We start from the raw sequence: 15,330 nt of genomic DNA on the forward strand, positions 1-15,330 counted from the left end.
GTACTGGGTGCCTCTACATTTTGTTCACAATTCTTCCTTCCCTGCCTGCCTTTGCTGTGGTTCACTGTGGGTGGAATATTCTTCCTCCTCCACTGACTTTGGCCTTTGTGGTATTTTGGGCAATAGAACTGGGCAGAAGGAACAATGTGCCAGTTACTTATAGCTGGGGCTCTAAGAGACCTGGTGAGGTTCTGCCATTCTTCTTGAGGCTCCATCCGCCACCATGAAGGGAACATGCCCCCAGGTAATTTTTGCTCTTTGACCTGCAACCAAGACGTGTGGAACACACCCTGAACCTGACCCAAAGCTTCGAGTCCAGCCAAGTTCAGATAAACACAGCTGAGTGCCGCCAAATCACAGCAGACAGACCCATGAACATGAACTAGATGTACATTGTTTCAAGTCATGGAGCACTGGGGATGGTTTGTTATGTGGCACCATCACAGTGGTAGCGGATGCCTACGATGGCTGATGTTTTTCACTTTTTTTTTAATCAAATTCTTATTTCTTAATTTTTTAAAACTGTTTATTTCTGAGACAGGGAGAGACAGAGCATGAGGGGGGGAGGGGCAGAGAGAGAGGGAGACACAGCATCCGAAGCAGGCTCCAGGCTCTGAGCTGTCAGCACAGAGCCCGACACGAGGCTTGAACTCACGGACCGCGAGATCATGACCTGAGCCGAACTTGGACGCTCAACCGACGGAGCCACCCAGGCGCCCCTTAACAAATTCTTATAACCATTCTGTAAGGTACATGTTTCTCTTTTACATAAAAGAAAACCAACGTTCTGTGGGGTTAAATAACTTATTTAATTTAATAACTATCATTAACATATTAGCCAGTACTAACATCCAGGTCTGTCTGATTCTAAGTCTTTCATATTGTGTCCAGAATATTGATGCTCTGCTGCCTCTAGAGATCCTCAACTAGCAAAAATGACACAACTACATAAGTTTGTGTTCTACTTACAAAGGCAGTAGAACCAGGGGATTTGAGTTTTGCAAGATTGCATTCAAAGTGTCTTTCTGCTCCACTGTCAGTGCCACACAACCTTCTTTTGAACAGAATTCGTCTTTCCCTCCTCTTCTACGCACCCCAGACTTCCTGTTGTTTAACTCTTTAGGAGTTTTAAGGTTCTAAATGTGATTTCTATTTCTCCAGGCTGAGATGGCCTGAGGCTGAGGTAGAGTGTAACCTGGCATCTTATTTGTTGTCAGTATGATAAGCCAGAAGCAGATGCAGATCACTGAACTGAAGGATGACTTCTCTCTCCTGACAGCACTTTAGGCACAAAAAAAAAAAAAAAAAACAAAAAACAAAAGACAGAGCCCTTTGATGTGTTGTTAAGTGAAAAAAGCAAAGTGTAGAACAATGTGTGTTGTACATAATCAGTTGTGTTTTTGAGACGTATATGCACGTATAGAATGTTTATAATCTACGTAGCATCTCTCCAGAATACTCTGGAAACTGGTAATAATGCTTACCTCTGATATGGGAACTCAGGGCTTGGTGGGGGGCAGGGGTACAAGAGAGAATTATTTTTCACTGGATGTTCCTTTAAAGCTTTCTAAATCAGTGAGCATGTTCATATCCCTACTCAAAATAATGAATAAATTTTTTAAAGAAGAAAGCACGCTTTCTTCAGTCTATCTGCACTTTGCACGGCGGTCAGGTTCTGTCTCTTAGGTTTCCGATCCCTTGACTTTTTGAAGAGACTTGGAAGGAGGAGCTGGCCCACGAGGAAGAGGCCCTTTCTGGCATGTTGTCTTCCCTGTATAGTTGAGGTGATGCGGTATAAACATCTTCGAAGTCTCCAGAGACAACAGAGACAAACTGAAGGGGCATAAACTAGAGCCCATTGGCTTCCACAAGTGAAAGTGATGAGCTGTTATTTTTTAAAAACAAGACCCCCCCCACTCCCACCCCCCCAAAAATGTCCTCTGATTTAGCTCTGAGTTACCTTTACGAACATTCCAGAAGTCAAAGTCCTTAGATTTCCACCTGAAAGCCAAGGATGTTTTTCTCTTAAATTCTAATCATAACACCAGAGTTCATTAATTGTTTCAACAAACAGACATCTATGTCCATTCATTTAAAAAAAAAAAAGGTAAATAAATCAACTTTCAAATCATGTCCTTCTGCAAACACCAGCTGCACCGGAAAAGGAAGACAGCCTGCTTAGCAGGCTCTCAGTGCAGGGCTGGGCTGGAGCTGTCCGCATACATGCCCAGAGCCTGTTAATGTGTCCTACAGCCCACAGGAAAGAACCTCAGCGGAAAGCAAGAAGGCAGAACAATTGTGTGAACTTACCTCCCCTTCTCACTCTCCAAACATCTGGCTCCCGCATGTGTCACTTCTTTGGTTCAAGCCTGCTCTGGGGTTATTGATAGGGAAAATCTCCAGCTGGGTTAGGAGCAGGGGGGTATGGAGCGACTACTTCTCCATTAAAGAACAATTAGCACAGACTCAGGTTCTGTCACAAAATAGTGGAGCAGGTTGGTTATAAGCCATGTTTCTGAAATTGCCCGTCTATGTCTCTGCCAACTCTTTATGGAGTGACTAAAACAAAAGCTGGAAGCTGAGAGACAGTAGGGAAAGCCCTTATGATTAGGGCTATAGAAAAAACAAAACACGCAAGACGCCATCTTGCTATTGGCTAGCCGTGGGGAAAATCTCTGCTGTTTAACATAATGCATTTATAAACACAGATGTCAGGGACGAAACCAGTTTATTTTTGTAGTTCCGCATCTTACGTTTCCCTAGTTGATTCCTTTTCTTATCTTCGACGTCACAAAGGCCAAACAGGATTCAAGTGATGCATTTGGATGGCTTGCTTCCCAGAATTGTGTCTTTAGTCATTAATGGGACAGACACTTAATTCCACCTGTAGACCTGGCAGTTTTGTGATGGTCACAAGTGTCCCCATTGTCGTGCTCCCTGTCTCGTTTCACTGGGGTATTTTGAATCACAACTTCCCGAGCTTATTTTGATGGCAGCTAAAAAATCAGTTTGGTAGTAGTATTGACTGGAAATTGTTCCGCTATTAGGTTTTTGTGTCTGTCAAATTTTAACTATCTGCCTAACTTACCAGTATTGAGAGCCACTTACATTTGGTTCGGCTACAAACTTAAGTTGCAAGCAGAGTGTGTTGACTGACTGCAGACTGCATGCATAGCTTGCAGAGGACTTCTCTTTTACACCTCTCTTATCGGCACCTGCCCCGGAGGCTGGGTGGCTGGGTGAGTGGGTGAGCACAGAAAGTCTCGGGGGAGGAGAGTGCCCCTGAGTCAGCACCACCAAAGGGAAATCCAACAGGGCTCAGTGCAAAGTCTTATATTTGGGGTGGAAAAAAGAAATCAACCACCAATAGATTGGGGGTCTGAATCAGCAGCCACATACACGAAAGAGATTTGATAGTTTAGTTAACTGCGAGCTTACATTTTTTTTTTAATTAAACATGTAGGACTTACAGTGCACTAACAAGCACTGCTCTAAATATTTTACAAACGCCAACTCTTTTCACTCTGACAGCAACTTTATGAGGCAAGTATGATCATTATACCCAGTTGTCAAAGGGAGAACTAAGGCATGAAGAGAATCCATCACTTGTGTATGGTTACGTAGCTGGAAAGCGCCAGAACTGTCATTCAGATTCATATAGTCTGGCTCTCGACACCATGCTCTTAATGCTGGTGTAAGACCCTTGGATAGAGAATAAGGGTATGTGTGGGGTTATGTTGCAGGAAGATGCACAAAGGTTCAACATCGAACGGAACCTTCTACTCCCAATGCTATGCAATGCTACAGATTCATTTTCTGGAAATATTAAGGAAAGAACAATATAATGATCTTCCTAGCCTATTGATATTTCCCTAACCCCATGCTCTTAATGCTGTACCTTGGTGTAAGCCAGGGGTGGGTGTAACTGTAGAAAACAAATTTAGAGTAGTTCTTGTTAATGTTGTCACTGCCTGAAGCTCATTAAATGAAAATCATGAAGATCAAAGCCTCTCCTAAAAGAAAAATAGATGTCCAGAGTCTGTTAATTGTTTCAAATGGCAGTGCACAGAGTGAAATTCTAGAATCTTAAAAATAATTAATATTATCCTTTAAGTGCGAGATGATGATTTTACACCCATAATTTTGTGATCATTTTGGTGGAACCTATGAACTAGAAATATCAGTGTGATGTTTCAGGTCAAATTAACCTTCTGGGTCTTGAGTCTCATTTGTCCAATGTGTAGAATGAGCTCAATAATTTCCTAATCCCTTCACCTTTTAAAAATTCTAATATTCCCCCAAATGATCTTTCAGTCATGAGTTCGTTTATTCAGTCACGGAACTGGCATTTTTCTGAGGATTTACTTTTTTACAAGGCAGCCTGCTGTCATTGTGGAGAATGGTCTGATGGGAAGGGGAGCCCAGGGAGTGATAATGCAAGCCTGTGGAAGCTTTTGGACAGTGCATCAGTTCATGTTCTTAGTTGCAGACAACATTATCACTCTACTTGCTTTGTATAAGGAGAGATTTCATAGGGGGATATTAAACACTCACAGAATCTTTGGAAGAGCTAATAATTTCCAGACTGATGCTCTTGGAATAATGCCTAAAGCCACTCTAGAGAACTGGCCGGACACGGGTGAAGCCTTGCACTGATGCTAGAAACAGCTGGATGTCTTCAACTATCAGCAACAGCAAAATGGGTGTTCCATGCCCCTATTGTTTCCAAAACTCACTTCCAAATCAAATCCTGTCATGGGTACATAGGATTAGAAGAAACTGAATAATGGTGGTGTTTTGTGGGGGGAAGGGGTTATGTGGGGAAAACAAACTTTGGGAGCACTCTATTTGGGATAGGCAGGACCCATAGTTTGGAGAACTATCAAAATGTAGAAAGAATGTTCAAGAGGCTTTTGGCAGCCACAGATAACAAAGGTCTACTACAGATATTTCTCTCGATTCAGCATTGTAAAGGCCTCTTATTTAAGAAGAGTGCTGAGTGGGGCACCTGGATGGCTCAGTTTTTAAGCCCCCAACTTTTGGTTTTAGCTCAGTTCACGATCTCACATTTCGTGAGGTCTAGCCTTGCATCAGGCTGTGCGCTGACAACAGTGAGCCTGCTTGGGATTCTCGCTCTCTGCCCCTCCCTGCTCCCTCAATAAATAAACTCAAAAAAAAAAAAACAAAAAAAGAAAGAAAAGAAAAGAATGGTGTTGAGTTATGTTTGTTTGAGATACTTAAAACTGAAACTTAATCCCTATAATGATGGTAGTGGTGGTGATGATGATGGTGGTGAATTCATTAAGAATTTTAAGATATTTTAGCCACTGTTTTACATATTATGGTGGAAATATTATTTGATGCTTGGGTGGAGTAGACCCCTCTTTAGCTCCCAAGGTAACCAATGATCAAAGCTTAAGTCAATCAGCATATTCCATTCCCTGGCCAAGTAATAAGTTCAAGGATCGGCATTTGACCATCTTCAGACCAATGAGTGTCAGGCTTAGGACTGTCATTTGATTGTTGGACTGGAACATAGAAGAATGGGGGCTCTGCTTCTTGGCTACCATCTTACCACCACGTGGAGACTTGAACAAAGCCAGAAAAGGAGAGTTGAGCTGGAAATGGAGAAAGATCAAGTTCTGATGACGGCATTTGAGCCCTCGGATCAAGCTACTGCTATAATTGGCATGCCTCCCGAATTTTCATGTAAATCAACAAATTCCCCTTTCTCCTTAAGCCACACTAAGTCATGTTTTCTGTGACTTCTTTCCAAAGTTGTCTTTATTTCCACACATACATTAGCTCTTTTGATCCCCCCAAATACCCCATAAGATTAATAACAGGATCACATTTCATAGATGAGGACACTAAGGCTCAAGAAGATAAGTAGCTTGCCCAAAGTAATGAAACTTGTCCATATGACTTCAAAGCATAGATCCTTAACCTCTTATGTTATGGAAGGGCATTGGAGGGTTGGGTGGGTGATAGCACCGTGATTTAAAGTTTGGAAAGAAGACCATATGGGGTGATAGTAAGCAGCTCTGGATGACAGGGAAACACTTTCCATTTCTTTTGTATTCCTTGCAATGTCTAGATGCATGGTCTGCTCAGGCTGGCTTTCAGAGTACACTGCTTGCTTGTTGAGCAAAACAGCAAAGGAGGGAACTGAATGCCTCCAGTCTGGGAAGATAAAGAGACAGATCAGCAATTTCCACCTGTACGAAGGGATGTCACATAAATGACAAGGACAGTGAGTCTATATGACCCTTGGATAGAGAACAAGGGTATGTGTGGGGTTGTCTATGTTGCAGGAAGATGAACAAAGGTTCAACATTGAACAGAACCTTCTACTCCCAATGCTATGCAATGCTACAGATTCATTTTCTGGAAATATTAAGGGAAGAACAATATAATGATCTTCCTAGCTTATTGATATTTCCCTAACCCCAGAAGCACTTTCATGTTTTCACTGTGTGCGTCATTCCTTCTGCTAGAAAAGCACCTCCCACTCCTTGTTTGTCTAGGAAACTCTTACTCATCCTTCAAGATTTAGCCCAGATGCCACCTCCTCAGGGAAGCTCTCACTGAACTGCTACCTTTGGCTCAATTCCTGCTCCCTCTATCTCCCCACAGCATCTCATGCTTATGTGCATCAATATTAGCCCTTAACATACTTTGTTTCAACAATTTGTCCTACTTTTCTGAATATACATCAAGGGGCATGTTTTATTTCTCCTGATATTCCTTGCTCCTTGCACAATGCCTGCAGCTCTGGGTGATGTGGCAAATCTTGCTAAGAAAGCCCTTCCTCAGTCTCTTTATCTGACGCTATTCTTATTTGTCTTTTAGGATGCTGCTTAGAAATCACCTCCTTGGGAAGCCTTCTTTAACCCCCCCTAAAGCTGAGTTACAACTTTTCTCCTGTGTGGTCCCCAAAGCAACCAGAGCAGACACAATGATTAAGAGAGTGGGTGTCAGTGTCTGATTGCCTGAACTTGAATCTCAGCTCTGCCATTTGGCAACAGGATCTTAGCTCTGCTCTGCGGCAGTTTGCTCATCTGCAAAACAGGAATAATAATAATAATTATTATTATTATTATTAATAATAATAATAATTATTATTATATTACCTCGTAGAGTTGTTGCAAGTTTCAAATAAGGCTGATAGGAAGGGTGAAATCTGTACAAGTTTCCCTGTACATGGCTGCAGTGGAACCACAAGTATTAACTGAGGAGTGACCGTGTGGAAGACACTGCTCTGGCCACATCAGCAGGGAATGAAACAGACAAAGATTCCTGTATCATGGTGTTTACCTTCTAGTGTAAGAAAGTAATCAGTATAGAGATGGTATGATATGCAATGAACAATCAGTAAGCCTTGTGGTGTATTAGACAATGATCACTACCATGGAGGAAAATAAAGTGAAAAGGGGCAAGGCACGTGGGGGAACACGTATACTTTGCAAGATAACAAGTGATTAAAGACCTGAAGGAATTGAGTGAGAGAGCCATGTATACATATGGGAACATACAAGGGAAATGCAAGGGCAAAGACCCTGAGACAAGAGCATTTTGAGTGTTCAGGGACCAGCAAAGAGGACAGAGTGGCAAACATGGATTGAGTGAGGGTGGTACAATGGGACAGTTCCCTATGTTTGCCAACAAACCACTATAAAATTTAATAGCTTAGAAAAAAAATCATCTTTTTGTTTATGTACCTTCAGTCTGAGCAGGGCATGGTGAGGATGGCCCATTGCTGTTCCATGTGGCATCAGCTGGGGAGACTCAGTGAGGGGCTGGGCACCATTTTCAGGATGGCTCACTCACATGCTTGGCAAGTAAGTGCTGGCTGTCAGCTTAGAATTCAGCAGGGACTATTGGTTGGGGGCCTCAGTTCTTCTCCATTTGGGATATTCCACAAGCTGCTGGATTCCTGCACACATGGTGGCTGGGTTCAAAGAGCAAATGTTCCAAAAGGCATAAAATGGAAGCTGCCATAACCTATTGGTCTGGCAGTCATAGAGGCCAGATTTAATGGCAGGAGACAGAGTCCCCTGGCTTCTCATCAGGAGGAATATTAAAGACTTTGAGAGCCATGTATAAAAACTGCCACAGAAGAAGAGAAAATGAGGTTAGAGGGGACAACCTGATCATCCAGGGCCTTACAGGCCATTGTCATGGATTTGGCGTACCCTCAGGAGGAATGACGAGCTACTGGAGGATAAAGGTATGAGCTATTTTGACTAGTGTTTACCAGGGCCACCCTGCTAAGGTAGATTAAGAACAGACTGAAGGTGGACAAGATAAACCAGTTAGGAATTTGCAAGTGTCCAGGCAAGAGATAATGGTGGTTCATACCAGCATAATAGCAACACAGAGGATAAGAAGTGGTCAGATCCCAAACGTATGTTGAAGGAGGAGCCAACAGGATTTCTTGATGGAGTGGATATGCAATATGAGAGAATGAGAGGAATTGAGGATGACAAAAGAGTTTTTGTCCTGAGTAATTGGAAGAATGGGGTTGCCATTATTTGATGTGAAGGCTGAGGAGAAGCAGATTTGGTAGCTAAGAGCAGGAACTTGCTTTTTGACATACGAAGTTAGACATCCAAGCAAAGATGTTGAGTAGGTAGACAGATCTATGAGCCTGGAGCTCAGGGGACTTATCCCAGGGACGGAGATACAAATTTGGGAGATTTCAGCATAGAGATGGCATTGAAACCATGAGACTGGATGAGGCCACCAAAGACTTGAGTGTGGATGGAAAAGGGGAAAAAGTCCAGTATTATGAGGTCTCAGTCAGGGGAGGAAGAGGAACAAGAAAGGATGCTGGGAAAGAGCAGCAAATGAGTAGGGAAAAAACCCCAGGAGAATGTAATATACTGTAAGGCAGATTGAAGGAGTGTTTCAAGGAGAAGGAAATAGTCACCTTGGCCAATTTGATGATAGGGCAACTATGACACGGGCTGAGAATTGACAATCAGACTTCGTAAAGTAGAGAAACTATTAAGATAGGATAAAAGCCTTGAGGGGGTTCAAGAGAATGGAGAGAGGGGTGGTTGGAGAATGTGTAGACAGAAACATTTTTCAAGAAGTTTTGTGATAAAGGGAAAAGAAAAATGAGGGGCCAGATGGAGGGGAAAACGGGATCGAGAGGTTTTATATGGGAGAATAATAATGTTTATATGCTGGTGGGTAAAGCTATTAGAGAGAAAAAATAAGAATCCAGAAAAGAAAAGGAAGAAGTGCTGTAGCTATGACCTTGGGTTAACAAGCGAGATGAGATCTAGTGTACAATTGGAAGGGTTGGCCTTGTCTGGGATTGTGGACTGTTCATCCACAGCAACCAGAGAGTAGAAAGATATATGCACCTAGATGCAAGCAGGCTGGTCATTGTGGTGGTGGAGGTTCTCTTCTGGTTGCTTTTATTTGCTCAGTGACATAGGAAGTAGGGTCATCAGATGAGAATAAGGACAAAGTAGGAGGTTTAAGGAAAGAGTGATCAATGAAAGTGGTCACTTGATATTAGCAATCATGAATTTAAAATGAGATCATTCAATCATTGAGATCATTGACTATGATCAATGTGATTATTGACTGTGAATAACGAGATCCTTGACCGCGGTCTTCTCTGGCCACAGTCAATGGGTGCAGGCACAGAGTAGTCAGAGAACTGGATTTAACCAGGGTTGGGGTTTTTTCAGGTTAGTAAAATGAAATAGGAGAGGGGCACCTGAGTGACTCAGTCAGTTAAGTGTCCAACTTTGGCTCAGGTCATGATTTCATGGTTAGTGGGTTTGAGCCCCCCAATGGGTTCTGTGCTGACAGCTCAGAGCCTGGAGCCTGTTTCAGATTGATTCTGTGTCTCCCTCTCTCTGCCCCTCCCCAACCCATGCTATCTCTCTCTCTCTGAAGAAATGAATAAACATTAAAAATTAAAAAAAAAAATTAAATAGGAGAGAGACGCAAGGAATTGAGTATCTACATAAGGAAGCGACTACAGTAATTGACCATGGAATTCAGGCTGGGTTAAGAGGGAAGTAAGGACATGGCAGAGGTGGGGAACAGTGAAAATGTGGTAGGATCACTGTATTTGAGATCCCTGTGGATTGAAGGATTTTGGGGGGAGTCCAATAAAGACAGGAAGTGATATGATAGTAGGAGAGTGGTATACCTGAATTGAGAAAATGGAGAATTTCCATTATTGGAGCGATAAACTCTACGGTATGATCACGGGAGTGATGATACCATGGGAGATAAAGTAGATAGAGGCCCATACCATGGAAGGAGAAGAGGTTAAGAAACTGAGAAACTAAGATAGAGGAAGGTCCATCTCCCTCAGTGTTGAACCCACAAATTGTTATGCCCAGAGCAGTGCTGGAAAGGGTGACTGTGAGCCAGGCTCTGAAGTCTTCAGGGAATGAAGGGTGTGACCTGGGGTTAGTTCATGGACACGACAAGGAGGGGTAGTGAGTGATGTGATCTAAGGACATAAGATTTAAAATCTTTTTTTTCAACGTTTATTTATTTTTTGGGACAGAGAGAGACAGAGCATGAACGGGGGAGGGGCAGAGAGAGAGGGAGACACAGAATCGGAAACAGGCTCCAGGCTCTGAGCCATCAGCCCAGAGCCCGACGCGGGGCTCGAACTCACGGACCGCGAGATCGTGACCTGGCTGAAGTCGGACGCCCAACCGACTGCGCCACCCAGGCGCCCCAGGACATAAGATTTAAAGCCAGGGGGGCAGAGAAGTTTGTGATCAGGAAAAGAGGAGGAGAATGGTCTAGAAACAGCAGCAAGAGGGCAAAAGGACACTGCAGAAAGACCAAGGGCAGTACCCCATTTCCTCTCATCTTACGCTCAATATACAGAAGATCTAAGTGTAGCTTTAAACCTGTTAGGGAACTGAGAAGTCTGAGAGATGGGTGTAAGAGAGAGGCCTGGGTCAGTGTGAAGAGGCTGCAGGACACAGGGACTGCTTTATTGGAGTCCGTGTCAAGGCATGACACCCAAAAAAGACGGAGGGGGTACCTGTGCCTCATATCCAGTGACAAGCTGGGATCAAGAACACCTCAGTAGAGGCCAGTAAGTATAAAGACAACTACCTGTAAACCAGAAGCTCCTCCTTTCTCCATAAGGCTATGCCATCTTGTACAAGAGGGAATTGGGGCAAGAGATAAGCCATAAAAGATCTTGGAGAAATTCCTACGTGCAGAAGTGCTCAGAGCAGTACTAGCTCTGTATCTTCCTAGCCCAGATCGAGGGCTTTGTTTCCTTGTTTCATCTGTTGGTAAAATGGCAATAATAGTTATAATTTTAAAGGTGACTTTAATCTCTACTTATTCTCTTCCCAATCCCCGTCCCCACCCCAGAGACCTGGGAAATCACCCACAAAGTTTTCAGGCCACAGGTGACTTTAAAAATACTCATTTTAAACATAATTAAAACAACACGTGTTTATTGTAGAAAACTTAGAAATTAAAAATAGATATAAAGAAGAAAATGGAAGTCCTACATTATCGCTCTGTCTAGAGATAACTACCCTCAATATTCAGGTGTGTATATTTCTGTACACACATTGTAAAAAATGGGATCATATATGTAGCTATATAACTCTTTTCAATCAAATGATACAAAATTGGCAGTTTCCCTGCTAAATAATATTCTTACACATCAATTCAATGACTGCATAGGATTTCAGTTAGTATATGTAATAATTGCTCATCCAATCTGTGTTATAGACAATTTAAGTTGTTTCCAATTTTCACCGTATAATAACAGCAGAATGAATGCCATTTTAGCTATACCTTTGTGCAAAACCATGATTGTTTATTTGCTATGAATAAGATCTTATAATTGGGTCAATTATACCTTAAAAGGGGTCAAAGGATGTGCAACATTTTAAGGATTTTAGTGCACATTACCAAGCTGTCCTGCAGAAATATTTATCAGTTTACTTTCCTCCCAGCAGGATATGACAATGCCTGTTTTCTGACACCATCTCTCTTCCCGTTATCATTTAAAAAGTCTTTGTCTTGGATGACTTCTTGAGATTTCTTTTGATCCTTGATTTGTGTTTCCATGATAAAAATGAGACTGCTTCCATTTGACTTGTCATCTCACGTAAGTGGACTGATCAGTCTCTGGCAAGAAGGTTTGGGCCACCATTTTTAAGCTACCGGGAGACCTGGACCCCTTATTGAGGATGAAGGCCAAAATGGTTGCAAGTCAAAAAGTACTGGCCTGGGGGCCATTTGTCTTGTCCTAGGGAGTTAACTCATATCTCTCAGCTCAAGACACCTCATCTGTCTTCCGTCTCGCTCTTAGTGTCTATGATCCATCGTCTTCCTGTTTCAGGCAACATTCTTGCCAACTCATCCTCAGTATCCGTGGACAGGAAGGTCAATCCAAAGTCAAGCGTGTTTGGACAAAATTCTCCTGCCTCCTTATCCTTTCCTTGCAAACATACATCCTTAATCGAAATTTGAGTTCTCTCTTTGCTTTTGTTCAGACCGATACAGATCTTTCAATTCAACTCAAATAATATTTATCGAGCAGCTCCACGGTTCATAGTGACACAGTAGGCCTAATAGAAACCCAAACCCGCTCTTCTTTCCTCGTGACGTCTTTTTCTTGTCTTCCTCTGTAGTAAAATCTCACTCACCCACCGAAGTTTCCTCTTTGATCACCTCTCTAGACGATTCAAAATATCATGGCTGTCGTCATCTTCCTGCAGTATGATTCACTGGCTGTTTCTGCGGCTGATGCGTTGACTATGTAAACAAGAGCTGCTGATAACATGGGTGACAGGTTCCTCCTCTGACAGTCCCAGTCATATCAGATGCATTGTTCTGTGAGCTCACCTTTTAGAACAATGGCTTGTAGTTTGAAAAAATAATAAAAAATAAAAAAGACTAAGAAGAACGGGTGACACCTGAATGAATGAGGCAATGTGGGGGAACTTTCTGGTTTACACAGCATTTTCAGGGGCTCCAAAAGTTGAGTCACGTTTTCTCTTTCACTTAGAGCTCATTGGAGACTCTTGTTAACGGGACTACAATGAGTTTCAGCAGAGGGGCGAAGACGTTTTGGCTTTCAAGCAGGTTTTTAGCCTTTTCGCTAGGGATCGGGGAACAAAAGTCTGAGTCCCAATAACGGAAAACTGAATCTGTTGCTTGATGCGGCATTGGGACACAGTTTGTGGGAAAATAACCTGTATTTTTATACGCTGTTTATCCACATAGGCATGCATATGTGAATACGCAGACACATGCACAGATACATGCTCAAATAATGCCACAGTATTTTTGACAGAAACATATGGAATATATATATATATAATGTGTGTACGCACACATTTTATATATATATATATATATATATATATGTTTGTGAGTTTTTTTTAAAGTGTGAGTTGCATCTGCAAAAGTTGCGTAATCTCGTCCTAGAAAGAGGAGCTTGCGTGGAGCACGGAGATTTTGGAGTAACTCTCTTCTCTCCTTATTTGAAGCACAAGCCAGTGATTGTCATTCACACTGAGCAGAGGTGTCTGTGCCAAAGGGTGACAGAATAGATAAGTAATCCCCAATGTCAGCTGTTGGGTGTGATACCACAGAGATGTACGCCCTCTGTGCCTGCCAGGCCCCTCTCTCTCTGTTCTGGAAAGTAGAATCCAATGATAAATGTCAATACACTTACGTTGCCACATGGAAGTGAGCTGTAGCTGTCTGGATCACAAACAGAAGCAGCAAATCTCAAGATGTGGGTGCCAGATGGCACTTAGGAGTTGGGCACGTGGGATGGCTACTGAGGGAGGTTTCATTAGCCGAGACAAGTGGCCTGGCACCGCTGAGTGGCACCTTGCCCCCACTGGGGGTTCCCTCCGGAGACCGTCATCCAGTTTGCTTTTAGACGTGCATGAAACGCATCTCCCACCCTCCCACCCTGCCATTTAAGGGACTTACTGGGATGTGGTTGGAGGCGCCTTGGCTAAGACGGGTCACTGGAATCTGTAAAAGGAAGGAGGGTGGTGTGGGAGCGAAGCCTTGTCATAGAGAAACCGTCCCACCAACAAGGCAGAAGGGACTTTTGTAACAAGTGGTGACACTTCTTTCACAGCGTGTTCAGGCACGAGCGGCAGGTGAGGCGTTACCTGAATCACCTTACCACTTGACCGCAAGCAGGTTTTTGGGAAAGTGTGTGGCGTCCCACAGCCAAACAGTCTCATTTTCTTCTTACCATGAGGGTGGGAGGGGGATCCCGTCACAATATGAAGAACTTCTATTGGCATTTCTGAGCTTTACAGTTTATTAAGCATGCCCATGTGTACTCATTTCTCTTCCCACCCTCACTGCTGCCATCCCTGCATTGTGGATGCAGAAATGGGGACTCGGGGAGGCAGCGACCTGCTTCCAGTCACACAGCTAGTGAGTGCCCTGTTCTTGCGGTGGAGCTTGGACTTGACCTTTTGGCCGCAACTACCACTCACTGGTGCCCACTGTCTTGGTCTGCCAACGTCTCGGACTAGGGGCTCGTAAACAGAAATTTATTACTCATAGTTCTGGAGTCTGGAAGTCTGAGATCAGGGTCAGGCGAAGGCTATCTTTGGGGTTTCAGACCATTTGCTGTGTCTCACATAGTGGAAGGTGGCAGGGGCCAGGTAGCTCTGTAGGGTCTCTTTTATAAAGTCACTAATCCCACGCATGACGCCTCCATCACCCCCACCCCCCACCCCCCACCGAAGACCTCACCTCCCAGTGCCATCACACTGGGGGGTAAGATTTCAACGTATGAGTTTGGGACAGACACCAACATTCAGACCGTAGTACCTGCTGTGTACACATATTATTTGGACCCTTTTAACAAGTCTGTAGAGTAGGCCTCATTGTTGTTATATACAGATGACCAAATCAAGGCATATTTGAACCCCTGTCTGTCTTGACTCCCAAACCTGCATCTTCCCATTCTAATAATTACAATAGCTAACAGTTGATGAGAACTTACTCTTTTCCAGCCACCGTCCTAAGTGCTTGATTTATATTAACTCATTTAATGTTTCTCACAAGACCACGAGGTAGGTATTACTAACATTCCCATTTTACAGATGGAGAAACTGAGGAATAAAAAGGGTAACTTGCTGAAGACCACATAGCTGGAGGTGGGTGGAACCAGGGTTTGAATTCAAGCAATTTAACTCCAGCAGCCACAATTTTTAACACCACTATGTCTGCTGTAGCACTATGCTAGATGCATACATCCGGTCAGTGGGTGTGATTTAAGCAGGCTTTTGGATAAACCCATTTCTTTATGATTTTGGTGCCATTGCG

At 43.2% G+C, this 15,330-nt stretch overlaps 1 pseudogene; it reads right to left on the bottom strand.

The window, feature by feature from the left end:
• LOC125164892 (mitochondrial-processing peptidase subunit beta-like) overlaps positions 1-14,708 on the bottom strand; it is a 75,113-nt pseudogene extending 60,405 nt beyond the window's left edge.
• Between the last annotated feature and the right edge of the window lie 622 nt (positions 14,709-15,330).

This window comes from Prionailurus viverrinus, chromosome B1 (genome assembly GCF_022837055.1).
Source record: "Prionailurus viverrinus isolate Anna chromosome B1, UM_Priviv_1.0, whole genome shotgun sequence".
NCBI lineage: Eukaryota > Metazoa > Chordata > Mammalia > Carnivora > Felidae > Prionailurus > Prionailurus viverrinus.